Here is a 12467-nt window from a genome sequence, read left to right as displayed (position 1 = left end):
CACTTTTCCTTAAATTTTCTGTACGAGATTTAGTCTTCTCATAATTATTACTTTCTATTTTTTTTAGTTTGCTGGTCGGATGATCATCACTGGCAGATCGTTTATGATACTTCTTTGACCCATTGTAATTAACAGCTCACAAATACATAGCACAACATAAATCACGGAGGTTATGTCCGGTAAATCCTTAGTGAATGTTACATTAATTAATACACACGAATTTTTAAACGTATCGCCGTTTGAAGTAAATTAATCACCAACATAACAGAACTGTCCACTGACCTCTGACAACTGATTGTGCCATATTTCCTACAATTTTGTCTGACTGATTACAATTTGACGGTCAGTCAATTGAAGGCAATACTTGATTAAAAGTTACTTCCCATCACTGTCATGTTACTTCGCCCAGTTTACAACTGACTGTGTAGGTGTGACATTGTTAGCTGATAATGCGTAAACGGTAGCCGAGTAATTCTTGATCACTGATGCATACGGTAAATATTTGTTATCGACACCGTGCGCTCAGTAAAAATTATATCTGAGCGAAACAAAGGGTAACTTAAGATTCATCCTCTGGCCCAAATTAATGTGCATTATAACAAACACAGGTCTCGATATCCCTGCGTTAGAAACGGGTCACATCTCAATTCCAAGCGTAAAAACCCGAGGGTACGCGTATATTGAGAACGTTTTCCTACATTGCATGCACTGCATATTGACCTCATTGCATACCACTACTCTCGTGTCATCTTTGTTAAATTTCTAAAGTACCCATCTCAATTCTGGTAATTAGACTTATGGAGAGTTTTCGTGGAATTTCGTAGTCCATTCTCAGACGCAACTGTGTCATGTATCCCTGGCGCTTCATAAACGTTTGCCGAGTTGACTAATGACGCCAAGTAAAGCAAGTAGGCATGGGGGTGTTTGTTTATGCATACTGACAGTAGTTAAAAACTGATAAAACAATATAAACTCCTTGATTGAACCCCTTTGACTGGTAATAAGCTACCCACCACCTTAATCAAGGCTTAATGCATATGACAAAAGACTACACTACTAACAGTATAGAACTAGAATTTAAGGGTAGTATAAAATGTTTATAAAACTAATAATGAAACAACAACAAAAATCATTTCTGATGACGGAATAATTTTAAAAGAACATACTCCAATGTATGAGGCTAGAGCTTAACCTATGCACGACAGTATACTTAGATTAATAATAGACCCAACATCATACCTACGTGAGCTACATTTTGTACGAGACCTAAACGTAACACCGGTTGAATGACGTGGACTTTAAATTCTGGAGTGTTTATTCCGTGCGTTCTTGCTGAGAAGTAATATAAAACGTACTTGCAAACTAACCTTGGCTTCGGGAATTCTCGGGGAAAGAAAAATTTCTTTAATTTCAAGATTAGAATGAACTGCCTGCAACACGTGATTCCACAAGATGTGCCAGGTAGGCAAAGGGGGATTGGGAAAATATAAAACTTACTTGCATATCTATTCCTTTAAAGCGACGTTTTGTTTTGAAAAATGACCCAGTAAATACAAGTCATAAATATATTGTAAAAATTTCATGAAACTCAGATGAACTCTTATCCAAAACATAAATGAGCTTGAATGGGCGAACTTGTATGTACCAAAATTCAACACAACTGCCATACTAAGCGGGTCATGCAAGATTCTCATTCATGCCATTGCAGTGATGTGGAAGAAAGATGCGACTAACTGGTGCTACCCACTACCAATGGGTCATATATAATACGGTTGAAGTGTTACAATACAGCAATCTAAATATACGATAATGAACATTTAATGGGTGAGTTTCAATGGCGTGGGAGGGGGCTGCGGATCCAGTGTGGTCCCAAATACGCTTTTTTTTTCAGAAAGGGTCTAGTGGCATTGCAAAAACTTCAGCCCCCGTCCCCACCACCACGCAAAAATCAATTCTGCTCCCATCCTACCCCAGCCAAAAGAAAAGGACAGTTGTTTGGTGGGACTTTTGGACCCTCAAATGGGCTTCTTGTTACGCCACTGTCGACATTGTTTTTTTTTATCAAAATTTCACGAGATTACAAATATTATATATATATATATATATATATATATATATATATATATATATATACAAAAAGTTACATTGAAATGGTGCCTAGTTAAGTTCTACGGTATTCAAAGTCGCTGAAACTACCTCGTGCAAGCTGGCTTGGTCATATCCCTTTCAAATATGGTGCGTATAATTTCCCGCCTACCCGACAAACTTTGTAATTTCCGGTCTTGTACCGCTGTTGTCGATGATTTGAAACCCGGCGATGCCAGGTGGTAGACTAGTCCCCTGTCTTAGTTTTGAATGAAAAGTTACAGTAGATATATATACAGGTACTAGGCGGATCAAATCACTTGTTAGGAACCAAACTGGAACGTAAGGAAAGTTTTCACTAAAACGAAATTCTGAATTTTGCACACCTGGTAATAGTAACCAGAACGAATACATGTGCAAGATGTTTTTACTAATATTAATTTTTGCACAGGACTGTATAATCAAATAACTAAATATTTATTTGGAATTAATTTTGGGGTACTGTTTCATATTATTTTTTATTATCCCCTGGGAACAAATATTGTACATTGTACTCATAATGTTTGACCATCATATTAGATTGCTACAAAAGGTCTCTTTCCCCTCCAAAAAAGTTGTCACTTCTATTTTTTTTAAAAAATATTCCAATTATGTTTTCATGTCAGCATAAAGTTTATTATAAATTACTATGAGTCCTTATGAAGTTATACTTCAAATCAACTAAGTTTTGTTTAGATAAATTTTGAGAGAGACAAAGATAGATATGAGGGTTTGCATATATCAGAATGTATGAGAAAAATTAGTTATATAATAGGATAAATTAAGTCATTAAACATAAATTCTTCATTAATTTCATGTATGTGACATTAAGTTATTCATTTTGTCATATAATAGTGGATCAGATAAGTATCACATTATGTGTCTTCTGTACGTTACAAAATTCTAGCAAGCCTAACAGTTTCAGTGAATTTCTAAAAGTTTATGTCAATAATAGTTTAAAAGCTAAAATTGCTAAAAGTGTACACACGATACAATTTGTAATAAACAGTAGACTTCTACATGTATGAGAATACAATTACTGCGAATCTATTGTTCACAATTTTTGTATTAACAAGTAACACTCAGATATAGATCCATCCATAATGCATGTGGGTATGTGATAATATCGATATTCTATTAAGCTCTTAATCAAAACTTTACTTAATTATAAAAAGTGTGATTAATCAAAGTGGGGCGTGAGTTCTTTAAATTAACAATGAACGAATAATGACAGCCATGAACAAATACATTGCCGTTTCTTTAATATATGATACACTGTCTCCTAAGTTTCAATAAGAAATGGGATGCAATGGAGAACAACAATTAAAACATACATGAAGCTGCTTAAAAGATGAATTAAACCAACTGTTACCGACTGGTCCGGTGATTCCATGAGCAGCGCAAGGTTTAGAGGTGCCAGTGACAATGATCTTTAGTGGCACCAATACTTTGCTAAAGAGATCAGTTTTATGTCAGTTGCCAACCACACCAGACCCCATCCCAAATATAACTTTGTAAAGAATTGTTCCCATTACACTAAGGTGAAGGCGAAATGGTAAGAAAATTTCAGCGGAAGAAACTCCCTTCCCTTTGCCTGACATCCAGGGGCAATTGCCTTATCCCCAATCCCCTTGCCACATCAATGGGTGATTCTATCCACTAGTGACTGGCCAATCAAAGCACCTGTTGCATTTTTCATGAAGGAAAACAATCCTCACATGACAGGATCAGATTGCTCCACATAAAGTGCAAGTTCCCATGTGGTGCAAAATATCAAATTGTATCCAAGTTGCACATTAGGACGTTTGGTTTTTATTCGGAAATTGTACATTTTTTGTGATATCTCCATATATGAGATTAATTTTTATGTGACCCACAACTGCTAAGGTAGATTTTTCTTACGCTGGTTTATGCATAGCACTAATAAACAAGCTGCCTAAAACAAAATTAATGATAGAATGTAAACTGTATGGATAAATAGATATGTTCATATACTGTTCTCACATTCATTTATTTTTTGTGAGGTGCACATGAGATATAAGAGTTGTTGCCACCATGTTTCCCTCATGTGATAATTTTAATTTTTTTTAAATCCTAAGTGCATGGTGAGACAAAAAGGTGGAGCCTGGTTACCGGCCCCCCAGTAGCTACAACCAATGTTTATTGTGTATGAGGACATCAGAGGACCAGTCTGGAGCAAAGTCCTGTGAAAAAAGTTAATCGCCTTTGCCTTAAAAGGGGGACTTGACAGATATTATGAACTGGCGGGTGTAAGGTGAAGTTGCTTACGCTTGAAACATGCACAGTGGAGAGAATGTTAGTATACCACTATGTTACTTTCATGTACAGTGGCTGAAATTTCTTTGGATATTGTACTTGTAGAAAATGTGCACGGCTAACTTAAATGACTGCTCCCTTGTGCTAAAAAAGAAAAAGCAGCTTGAATTACTCTGAAGTACATTATCTTGAGCAGTTATTAAAATAGGGAACATGAATTTTCCAGTCAAAATAAGACCAGCTTCTGAAAGTGCAATGAATAAATTACCAAATATATAAAATGTAAAAACAGTATTGACTTTTTTCTACAATTTACTTCTTAAGTCCAGAAGTGTAAATGACCAAATGGAAGCAATGAGGAAACCTGGGGAAATTCTTTTTCTTTAATATTCTTACCCTATGCAAAGTACGAAACTGTATAGCGCCACCAAATTGAAAAACTATGCGATAAAAGAAAACATCTGAAATGTGACATGAACTAAAAACAAATACAGTTAAAAATTGTCTCTGTTAGAATTAACCAGACTTAATCTCATGTAGACGGTAGTTTGTATGTTTGCATTTCGTTATAATCAACTGAAAATAAAATCCACAGTATCCTGTATTTGTTATAGCAATAGGTCATCACAATCAGGTCTTTATTTATTTATGTACAAAAAAAATGCTGTAAAGTGTGTGTGATTAGGATTTTTTACGTAGCTTTTAACAATTTTTCAGTCATATCAGTCATATCGCTATGATGTCTGCAGTGTGGCAGTTTATAGTGATGTCTAATACAGACATGTAGCATGATGTCCTCCCACCCAGTCACATTATCCTGACACCAGGCCGACCATTTCTAACACTAACCTCCTAATGCCGAGTGCCTAGCGAGGCAGATGTTAATACCATTTTTGTAAGTCTTTGGTATGACTCGGCCTGGGTTCGAATCCACGAACTCCAGCTTCCGAGGTGGATGCTCTAACCACTAAGCCACCGGAGCGGTCAACTGTAAGGTATAATAGTTGTATAAAATAATATGTTGTGATGGTTCTCCAGATTCGGTCTAATAATTCCTTTTTAAATAGTGATGAGACTGGACTTTTTTGTGTATAGGATAGTATTGTGTGTGTATCATTTTTATATATATATATATAGAGAGAGAGAGAGAGAGAGAGAGAGTCTTTATTTGCGTCGCTGTATACATATGTATTTGCCTAGTCCTTTCCCCTGAAGTATATGTATACTGTGAGTAGATAGAAATCACTCTGCATCATGGTTAACATAACCAAATACAAAACTCTTAGCAAAGACGGATTCATAAGTGACGATAGCAGTTATCTTCTTGTCAAGCGGCTTAATTACCTCACGGATGTAGTACTACCTATACGAGGAGATAACTAGGTTACCGAAAGGGTCTATTTAAAAACTATGTACAGCTATAGTAAATGTAGAGCTTTTCCAAACAAATACATGGTAGAAAAACCTCAAATTCAGAATTTGAAATCACCTGTGTGTAACCCACTCTAATACATCCTGTTACGGAATCTAATAAGCGAGGACCTTTCAGGCAGCTAATAAGTTCGATTTTTCACCACATATATCGGACATTGTTTACTTTGATAGTTGGTTATACGCTTGGCCAAAAATGTAGAGATCGTGGTATTCGTTTTGGAGCCCTTAAGAACAAATCGGCGAGTAATTCCTAAACAATTTAAGTTTAATTAAAAGTTCATTTCACTTTGAATCATCATTATACCTTTACCAAAATTCAAAATTTACAACAATTCATGACTGTAGATATCTGGTCCGTGACAGTTTATTTATGAGTACCACATTTTGCTTTCCTTGTTTATAACGTCATCTGTTTCGGCGCAATTGATCACAGCGCCGCTCGCGGCCATCGTAGAGATGAGAGAAGAAATGTACGATGATACAAAATGGCAACGTTGGCAAATATAACAAAAAATAATCTTAATATGAATCAGTATTTCTTCTCATTAACATCTATTTATGTTTTTGTTAAAGCTTCTTGGTCATAACAACTTTGCAGTTTTCTACCAGTCTGAAAATCATGCAAATGTCAGGGTTAGAAACGTTTATAATTACGTAAATGTTAATGTACCGAAATATATAGAGGATCTCAAATGGGTAACGATTTACTACTGAAATTATTCAACGAGTTTTATAATTTATTATTGAATCATTACCCATTTGAGATTCTTTTTATCACATAGTTTTTATTTCATTGGAAATTATTTAGATAGAAAGAAGAACGAATCATTTCATTTATTCTGACAGACGGTGCACCTTTCATTTATTGTGCATAAAATATAGTCCCAAAAAAGGTTGAAATAGTAAAAGTAGATTGTACTTTTCTTACAAACTATAAATCAAAGAAAAAACTTCCATCCCAATAAACAGACCATTTTATAACGACAAAATCATTTTTCATTTTTCAAAACAGAATGATCAATGCGATGTGATGCCACATAGTTTGATATGGTAAATAGTAGGCCATAGTACATGTTTACCCTAAAATGTAACTTTCAGAACATTACATTGTTGCGATTTTTTATGTGAAATAGGATTCCTGATGCATGGCAAAAAGTATAATTTTTACTGCAATTGTTTTGGTTAGACAGATAAGTTCCACTATACTGTGCTGGCTAAATTGATATTCACGGCTGTTTTTTCCTACCTTCTACTTGGCCCACATGTGTAACTACTGGTAAATCAGTACTTAGAAGACCATTGATGACTATATATGCATTGTGAGATTGTTCTTCATTCCCCCATATGCATTCTCTATGCAGTTTCCCATTTATAATTATATCCCACATGCAATCCCTATTAAACCCTATGCCCATCTATCCATTCAGTTCATGACAAAAGCAAATAGAAAGAAAAATAATACTGACAGAACTTGCCATGTTAATATATCTGATTAATTGTATCTATAGCTTGAAAATTTCCTGCATGTTGACAGTGAGCCACATGTCTCAGGTGTAGAAATGATTGGAAGATATAGTAGTAATTTAAATGATAATGGGTAAGTATAATTAAATATAAATTTGTACAAACTTTTTAAAATCCAGAACTCTATCACATCGAACATAATTATATGAATGTTATTGTGAATGTTATGTTTCATTGTCATGAGTATTATATATTTGCTCTGAATGAATAATGTTCATTATACATAGCAGTTAGTGTATTTAGCTTTATTACATAGGGCAGAGTGTAAAACTGTACATTTTTTAATGTTAACAACTTAGTCCTTAACAATTTTTTAATAGAAAGTAAATTTAAAAGACATTAAAATGGCTGCAGGTTTGATACCCCACTCCTGGTCAGCCTGGGTCAGTTGCCTTGGTGTCTCCTTAAGAAAGGCACTTAGCTTTGATTTCCTCAGAATGATAGAGCCAATAAAGTGTTGAAAGTGATGATATAAAAATAAAGCAACTTACAGACAAGCAAATGAAAAAAAAAATCATGCTTGTCCCTTAGTAAATTTCCTGACTGCTCCTGTGGCCTAGTGGTTAGAGCTTTCACCTCAGATGTGGGAGATCGCTGGTTCGAACCCCTGGCCAAGTCATACCAAAGATTTGTAACAATGGTACTAGCAGCTGCCTCGTTTGGTGCTCAATGTTAGGACTGGTCAGCCAGTGTTATGATGTGACTGGGTGGGACATGATGCTATATGTCTGCGGCATGATGCCCTAGTGCTAGACATCATAATAAACTGCCACACTGCAGACATCATAGCGACATGACTGATTTTGTTTTTTAAAGCTACATTAAAAATCCAAATCACACACACACAGTACATTTCCTTGAAAGTGAACAAGGCAGTGACTGAAAATTCTTAAGCCTGAAGTCATGGACTAGAAATTTTTCTTTCAGTGGCCAGTTATATTTAAATCTAAAAAATTTGACAGAATTTAGTCTTGATCACAGTCATATTAAATAAGATAGATAGACATTTCCTTGTATATTGTAGCATGGACTAGAAATTTTTATTTCAGTGGCCAATTATATTTCCTTCTAAAACTTTTGACAGAATTAATCAGTCGTATTAAATAAGGATATTGAGAGAGAGAGAGAGAGAGAGAGAAGTAATTAAATAGTGGAATTTAACTTTAAAAGGTATTTTCCAAGTATGTTAAATCTTATATACTGCAGTAAATGTTTGGTGTGACTTCAGTTAATCATTGGGACCCACATGTCTCAGTTACATCATATATGCTGTGCTACATGTTTGATGTGACTGAAGAAGTTAATGATTGGGACCCACATGTCTATGTACTAGACCAGCTTAAATTGGAATAAATAGTTGGGGATCCTCAGATGTAAAAAAATGTTCAGGCTCGACAAGCAGGAAATTATAATTCTGTGATGTATACATTTGCTTCATGAACTGTGAACTTACCCAGAGAATAATCACCAGAAAAGGCAGAGATGTAGTAAAGAAGCAACTATCTCTTTTATTGACCCCTTTATGGTCATACTTGGCAGGTATTATAGGCTATTGGTAAAATATGCAAAGAATAGTTTTATAGAATTGCAATTATTCCTGCAACAACGCTTTTGGAATTGGAAGACTAATTCTGTTTAGATGATTGCTCTTCATGCACGTTTTACTTTATTTTGTCTGACTTCTTTTCAAGGTTGCCAAACAAAAGAAAGGTATGGTTTTGATGCAATGGTCCAAAGACATCATTAATCGTTTTCATTCAAGACTTCCAGCAGCTATGAACGATTTTAGGTGAGATTTCTGTACTTTTATTTTGAACAGATAAATGTAAACATTTGCTTCTGTATAATGATATAATATTTTTATATGAAAATTAAGTTGGATTTCATAATCTTTATCTTCTGATTTCTGTTAATATATATTTAATCTATGTTTATACATCACCCCAACTTGAACGTATGTAATCTAAAGCAAGTAATGTACTTGAAATGTCAGAGTAATATGGAATATTGAAGGAAAATTATTCCTAAACAGAGCAGAGTATTACTTGAACTTCAGGACTGCCATTTGAGGATTTTAACTATTGTATGGTACTTAAAGGAAAATGTTAAGACTGCTTTAGATATTCTTTGTTCTCAACTTAACTTATCAGTAATTTACTGTATAGTTTTATCTTCAGAAGGTTAGCATTCAGTAGATGTGTATACAATGATTTTCATTCTTAAGACTCTGGTAAGTTCAGGTATAATATATACACATTAAGTATTAATAATTCTTTGACACACTGTATTAATAATAAACACCTCAGTAAAGATCTGAGTTATGCAAAATTTACGAGCAGTAATGATTATGCAAAAGTTGTATTAATCTGTAAGCAGATTATAAATCGCACATGTTAGATGATACATGTTTTTCATAATCGCAGAAGCACTGCTGAACTTAAAGCTTTCCATCAGCAAATCCTATTGTACTATGCCAAGAGATTTTCATACACCCTTCCTGTATATCAGATTAGGAATGAGCTAGCTGCTTTGGATCACAATATCTCTAGTGGCAGAGATATACTGAGAAATAAACAGGGTAGATAGTGTACGTTTTTTTAACTATAACAAAACATCGAAATAATTTTATATATTGTTTGTACGTAATGATCCCTACTTGGACGTTAAGCCATTGGAAATTTTTTAACATCATAAGTAATGAAAACTTTTTATTAGGTACATGTCATTTTGCAACAATCAGCACACATTTCTGACTTTTTGTGATAAGGAATTTTACTGTTTTAATGCATACAAAATTTGTGTAATTACAGTAGAACCTGTCTTAAAAGACCATCCCTTCTGCCAGAAAATAATGGTCTCTCATGACAGATAATAATGCTATATAACCAATAAATCTGCAAGGAGAACATGGTCTCTCAAGACAGGTGGTCTTTCATATCAGTGGTCTCCCAAGACAGGTTTTACTGTATTATTGTTATCATTCTACCAGATATTTGTTTTGATTTCAGCAATGCAAGTCTAATAATTAGAGCCAATGATATCTGTATAGCACTTTCAAAACTGGAGGAATTGAAGCATGTTATTAATGATATCTGGGGCTCCTGGCCTTTCTTCAGGAGGTTTTGGGAAATGCAGTCATGTTAATGTCCATTCATGAAAATATGTTGGCTTCTAAAGTAATGGGCAAAAATGCATCCTGTGTCAAGTAGTGCTCAGAAGACAGAACTAAACTCGTAAGAACAAAAACAGCCTGTCAGTGATTCTTTCTTTGGAGAACTTGTAGTTAAGCTCTCATATTGGGTAAAAAGTCAGTACGGGTTAGCAAGGGATATTTCTTAAACAAGTTAAGAAAATAATATTCTCTTTAAAACAGGTATCATTAATACCATAACAAGAAAAGTGGCATATGGCCTGTCTTTCCTTGCCAGGAGAAGAAAACATCCATACATCAGCGAACTTATACAGAAAGCCCTTATCTCTCTACTTGGGGACAAGCAGGGTATGAGACCAACATGAGAACTAGAGGAAGATAATTCCAGGAAAATTAGTAGAAACCTGGCACCTCAAGAACTGCCATCATTGTAAGTTTTGGTGAAGATGATGTCTTGATTTTGACAATAGCTATGTACAGTATGAAATTGTGTCTGTTATATGGAGGTGTCTGTTAAGGCAGGTTATGCTTTGCATAATATTCTGTAATTAACAGCAGTTGAAAACAAAATTTAATATAATATCTGCAATTACTGGAAACTTTCTTTCTATACTGATTATTTCTGACCTTGTCCACATTGTTTATAGGGCAGAAATAGATTAACGTTTTAGAAATATGAAGGAATAAATGAATGAATTGTATGATGCAATAAATAGGTGATATTATGTGCCGTTACAATGAAACATAGAATGAAGTCACTTGGATTCGTTGATATACAGATATTTAAACACAAGAAAGTGTCAAAGTTCATGCATGACTAAAGGGTAAAAAATCCAGTGTACTGTCAAAAGGCATCAGGATATTTGTCTTGTATTGGCCAGGCACAGTAAGAGGGAATTACAGGTCTCTGTCCAGAACCCAGCCTTCCATAGTGTGATAGTATGAACTGCCTAAAGGCAGCATGTCTATTGGTGCTCATCAGATCAACTTCATCATCAAGGACTAGAATATCCCATCAACACATACTGGCCAAGGCTAGGACAGTCTCATCTGGGATTAGAACTTAAAAATCCTGAAAAATTATTCCAGTTTAATATGCTATTTCTAAAATGTAAAAGAATATAATTAAAAACAATAACAGAAATTTAAACTTATTGAATTTTTATTCAACTTATATCCCCAGATTCCACTTTAAAATAAACATGTATTAATATGGGATTCAAATTGCACAAGGTTTTTAGTTTGATTTGGGTAATGAGAGTTCCATCGCAACTGGAACTGATATTAAGTACAGTTTATGTTAAGATGAGTTGGTCCAAGTATGAATATGTATGCCCATATTGCGTGTTAATTTTTGTTATTGTAGATTGTAAGGGTCATTTTGTAGACAACATATTAAATAGCTAATTTTGTCCATTGGGGGCATTACTTTGGGATGAGATCATTTCATTTGAGTGAACATGTTTTTGTGGCCTTGTGATTTTGCAGGTGTAAAATTTAATCTTGTTGACGAATTTGATGTGATTTGAGTTCAGGTCATTAGTTTCCCCCTTGGAAATTTGTACACATGTGTAACGGCCAAGCTAGGCCCTGATAATACTATCTTGGAGTATCACACCAGGGATGAGTATGCTTCTTATCAGCTGACTAAGGAGGGGGAGAATGGAGTACACTCAAACTCTTGATTTCTTTTCAACCATAACACAAGATGATTCATTTATTAAGAAACAGCGAATAAAGTCAGTTCATGACCATGACAGTCTTGTTGTTTTTGTCCTAAGCCAAAATATTATCATTGTGTGAAGGTACTGTATGATATATGATAATTTCATGCAAGGTCAGGATACACATTAGCACTATACTATTAGTTTATTATATTATTTCTTCTGATGAGTGAAGATTATATCAGAATTACCATATTTGGATTTAGTTGCAATAAAGTTTACTACAGAAGAGA

General features: G+C 34.5%; 1 long non-coding RNA gene across 2 annotated transcripts; it reads left to right on the top strand.

Moving 5' to 3' along the window:
* Nucleotides 1-1252: 1252 nt before the first annotated feature.
* LOC149797293 (uncharacterized) lies at nt 1253-12264 on the top strand. 2 transcript variants are annotated; one of them, XR_016421792.1, is made up of 3 exons: nt 1253-1461; nt 9051-9148; nt 10733-12264. It is a non-coding gene; the product is annotated as an uncharacterized LOC149797293 (long non-coding RNA). The 2 variants fall into 2 exon arrangements; XR_016421791.1 differs by lacking the exon at nt 1253-1461 and adding an exon at nt 6312-6468.
* The last annotated feature ends 203 nt before the right edge of the window (nt 12265-12467 follow it).

The sequence above is a fragment of the Sinohyriopsis cumingii genome, chromosome 6 (assembly GCF_028554795.1).
Source record: "Sinohyriopsis cumingii isolate HCF-2022 chromosome 6, ASM2855479v2, whole genome shotgun sequence".
NCBI lineage: Eukaryota > Metazoa > Mollusca > Bivalvia > Unionida > Unionidae > Sinohyriopsis > Sinohyriopsis cumingii.
The sequence above is the reverse complement of the archived record's forward strand: the minus strand, read 5'-3'. Positions and strand labels throughout refer to the sequence as shown.